This window comes from Pyxicephalus adspersus, chromosome 4, assembly GCF_032062135.1.
Source record: "Pyxicephalus adspersus chromosome 4, UCB_Pads_2.0, whole genome shotgun sequence".
Taxonomy (NCBI): domain Eukaryota; kingdom Metazoa; phylum Chordata; class Amphibia; order Anura; family Pyxicephalidae; genus Pyxicephalus; species Pyxicephalus adspersus.
This window is the reverse complement of record NC_092861.1, coordinates 132019942-132024514: the sequence shown is the minus strand read 5'-3', so window position 1 is coordinate 132024514 and position 4573 is coordinate 132019942. Positions and strand designations below refer to the sequence as shown.

Genomic DNA, 4573 nt, shown 5'->3' with positions numbered 1-4573 from the left:
GACTCAAGTGTCATCGGGGTTTCCCTTTTCTCAGTCATTCAGCACTAGAGGTGAATGGGGACAAGTCTCCCCTCTAAGGTCTATTGCTGAATGGCTGAGAAACGTCAGTTTCCCCCGTGGGAGCCGGATAACCAAGGTTCTACTGTACTAGCATTTCAGAGAAGAGAACCTTTTCACCTCCCCGGACGAATATTCAGCCAAGGAGCATGTCAACCAGCAGAAAGTTAGTTAGGAATTTTTATAGATATATAATGTCATGTTCTACATTTTCTTTAATAGAAAAAGGAAGAAAAATTACAGCCTTTCCTTCAGGCAATGTAGGTGGAATGTGACCTAATAGTGCAGATCAGTTTTTATGTTTAAAAATGGAGACGTAGGTTGTTATCAAGCAGATGTCATCTGGAGGAGGCTCGCAGATTAGGGAATGACATCATTCATTTAAAGTAAGTTTGCCTTCAGGCGACATCTCTGCTCTCTGCAGAATTAAAATAGGACAGATTAACATCAGTGCAGTGCCTGGGTTTTTTCTAATTTTACTCAATTATACATAAATATGAATACCTGGAAACTTCAACTAGCCGATGCCAGAACGCAGAATTTAAAGGTCAACTCCAGGATGATATAAATGTCCTGCAACTCTTAATACGCCATTAAAAGTAGTAAGGACCTGAAAGTGACTTGGTAGTGTGTAGAGCAAAGCTTAAAGTGAATAACGAGAAATCAGCACAAGAAACTATTAGGTGATATGTTGACACAGGAGATCCTCTCCTCCTCCTATGTCACTGTACTCTGGCCTTTGCAGCGCTAGGTCCCAGGTTCGACTCGCGACCAGGACACCATCTGTAAGGAGTCTGCAGGTTCTCTCCATGTTTGTATGGGTTTCCTCCCACATTCCAAATACATGCAGTTAGGTTAACTGACTTCCCACCAAGTTGACCTTAGACTGTATGACTATGGTAGGGACATTAGATTGTGAGCCCCTCTGAGGGACAGCTAGTGACATGACTATGGACTTTGTACAGCGCTGCATATTATGTTGGTGCTTTATAAATACAAGATAATAATCTTTGAGGATTACAAAGAAACTTTACATTAAAGCCTAGAGAAGTAAACAATTGCTTTTATTTATCGAAAGGAACATGGTAATAGTTTGTGTGCATTGTCAGTGCACTTTAAAGCCTGAAAGATTGGTTCCTATAAATAAAACTGTAATATTCCAATGCAAAACAAAAACAAAAGCATCCATGCAAAGCAAATGCACAATACAATGTATGATTTCCTGGCTTTCATCTTTACTAGCAAAGTGAATATATGTAAACTATATGCAGGTTTTAAATTGATACAGTTTCAGTTACTTACATTTGCAAATGAAAACATCATGCTGTATCATTTAGTATGTATTGTGCAGCCCTATTCTAATCTATGATAGTGCAGCCGGTGGGATTTTATAACATATTTCTGTTACCTGAATAAAGAGAAGAACCTTTTCTGTACAAACTGTTTTAAGATGTTTGAAAACCACGAGATGCGATAAATGTGGAGTCTCAGAAGTGGGTAGTTGCCGATATCTGGGTTTCAATGCCGACTTTGGTCTAGGTCCTAATGACTGTTCAGATCACCTCTACTTTTTACTAGGAAAAGTAATCTGGCCAGGAGAGAAATACAGAGGCTTCCATTGCTGATCTCTTTTCAAAACATCAGTTGCTTTGCTATGTGGGTCCCTTACCTGGCCATCTATATTTATCCCATATTATAGATCCATCCATCCCATATTAAGAACATTTCCAGGTCCTGTCACTTTCACCTACACAACATCTCCAAAATCCGCCCCTACCTGTCCCCAGAGACCACCAAACTCCTTGTACATGCTCTTATCTCTCGTCTGGACTACTGTAACATCCTTCTCTCTGGTATTCCACTAACATGACTCTCTCCTTTACAATCTATTATGAATGCTGCAGCCAGACTCATCCATCCTTCCCACCGCTCCTCTTCTGCTGCATCTCTTTGTAGTTCTCTCCACTGGCTTCCATTTCACTTGGAAATCAACTTCAAGCTCCTGTGCTTTGCCTTTAAATTCCTCTACAATTCTTGTCCCACTTACATTTCTGATCTGGTAAAAAAAAAAAAAAAATTACTCCCCCTGCCGCTCTCTTCGCTCCTCCAATGACCTACTAATGACTTCCTCACTCATAACCTTGTCACACGCACGGCTCCAAGACTTTTGGGGAGCTGCCCCGATTCTCTAGAATGGTCTTCCTCATCAGGTTGCTCCCACTTTCTGCTCATTTAAAAGAGCACTTAAAACCCATTTCTTCAAACTTGCCTACCCGTTTTGTTCTGTATTTTGAAACCATCACTACTTCCCACCACTACATATCTGCAATCCTATTGTATGAGACTTCCCCCCACCTCCTAGATTGTAAGCTCTTCTGGGCAGGGTCCTCTCCTCCTGTATCACTGTCTGTATTAGTCTGTCATTTGTAACCCATATTTATTGTACAGCGCTGCGTATTTTGTTGGCGCTATATAAATTCTGTTTATTATTATTATTATTATTATTATTAATAATAATAATTCTCAGTGACAAAGCAGGAACAGGTATGCAATATTGAAAACTCACAGTCCTTTCTTTATGCTCTGCCATTCATCATGTGACACTGCACACCACATGACTGAGCACGAGGACACATGGTGGAGGGCAGTTGTTCAGACCCTAAGGAGCCTTGTAGTGTAGCTCTGACCTGTAGGATGTGATCCGGACCTTTTCTTCAGTGCACTTTGTACAGGTGGTACAATGCATGTTGCACTGGAGAACCACCTGGAATACTGGCTCAGTAGTTTTAAAAAACCTGCATCGCTTGTTCCCACACCAATTCTTTCCGCTGTCTCCCATTTGAAGGGTCAGTTGCTTTATTTTGAGAAAAAAAAGTAATGTTCCCCTTTTACTATTCTAACTAAACAGGTAATATAGCGGCAACATATTACTCATCCAGAAGCGTTGTTAGAAAGATTTAGCACTTTTTTCCAGACCTGCTGACAATACTTTACCAAGCATGAAAATATTTTTTGCTGTTTTTACTTTTACTTGTGTTTTTGTTGGAAAGTTTCTCTCATTTCTCTACCAGTAACATGCTGTCAGCAGAACAGAAAGTGAAAAGAAATCTCTCATGGATTACACAGAGCTGGAATATCCACAAGGCAATCACAGGCAAGAGCTTTGAGTCCAATGGACGTCCAGGGACCCCAGCTCAAACCTACACACTCCTGTAGTAAACTAGGGAAATGGCGCAATAAGTCAGAGCTGTGCACCTACCTGGAATTTCACAAGACAAGGGTCTGATGGGGAGAATCAATGTCAGTATTGACACAGTAAGGTGGAAGGCCTATTCTGCTCCTAGATACAATTCTGAACATTTAAATGAGCCATACTAACCTATATTCTTTTTTTAAATCCTCACTACTTACCCACCATTCCCTATCACCCCTTCTATTATGTGTTACTTCCCACACCTCCTAGACTGTAAGCTCTTCTGGGCAGGGTCCTCTGCTCCTCCTGTGTCACTGTATCTGTCTATCATTTGCAACCTCTATTTAATGTACAGCACTGCGAAATATGTTGGTGCTTTATTAAAAAATGTTAAAGCAGAACTAAAGTGAAAAAAATATATATTACACGTTAGTGTTCTCTCCAGACCCTTAGCTGGGTGCACCACCCAGCACTTTTCAGCAACCACCACCCACTCAATCCCGCAGCGCAGTCGATCGGTCTGGCGGTCTCTCCTATTGGGTCCAGCGTCGTCCTGGTATCTGTCTTCGGGACATCTTCTCCTCGTCCTCCAGGTTCTTCTTACTACGTCAACCCAACCCAGGTGCAAGATTGGGTGGGTGGCAATTAGGGGGTGGTGCTGCACCCTTTAAAAAAAAAAAAAAAGGTGTTGCACTTAAAAAAAATAAGAACAAACACAGAAGTTTTACTTAACATAAAAGGGTTGTCTACCCTTTTATGTAAAGTGAAAATTCTAAATTTATGTACACGTTAAAAAAATTTCTGGATTGAACACTGCACTTACCTTTAATCCTGCACATCCCTCGATAGCGCTGGACCTTTCCTTGATCCAGTCCCACACAATCCTGGAATTCTTCTTCATCCCTGCACTTTTCCAGACTTCTTACTACATCATTCGATCTCGCTGTGCAGGTGTGAGATCAGGTGACGCAGCCCACTGCAATGTGCATGCATGAGATCGCCATCTCTTTCCCCTAGTTGAAAAAATGCCCCTTCTGTGCATGCCCAAGATTACGCATGCGCAGAAGGAGCAGCCAAGAGCCTCCCGGGATACCTACATCACGCATCCCTGGAGGCTCTGATGTAGGTATCCTGGGCCAATAATTGCAAGGCGGTTGATTAACTCCAATGAAATATAAAAAAAGCTTTTTTTGTACGCGTGTATTTTATACTGTGGCCAACAGTGCTGGCAGGCTGCATATTATTGATTTTATGACAGAGGCTGCGGGCTGGTGGAAATCTGAACACGGGCCGCAATTGGCCCCGGGCTGGTTTTTGGACATG

At 41.8% G+C, this 4573-nt stretch overlaps 1 protein-coding gene across 1 annotated transcript in view; it reads right to left on the bottom strand.

The window, feature by feature from the left end:
• TRMT6 (tRNA methyltransferase 6 non-catalytic subunit) overlaps positions 1-4573 on the bottom strand; it is a 33542-nt gene that overhangs the window by 27883 nt on the left and 1086 nt on the right. The gene's annotated exons all lie outside the window — the stretch shown is intronic.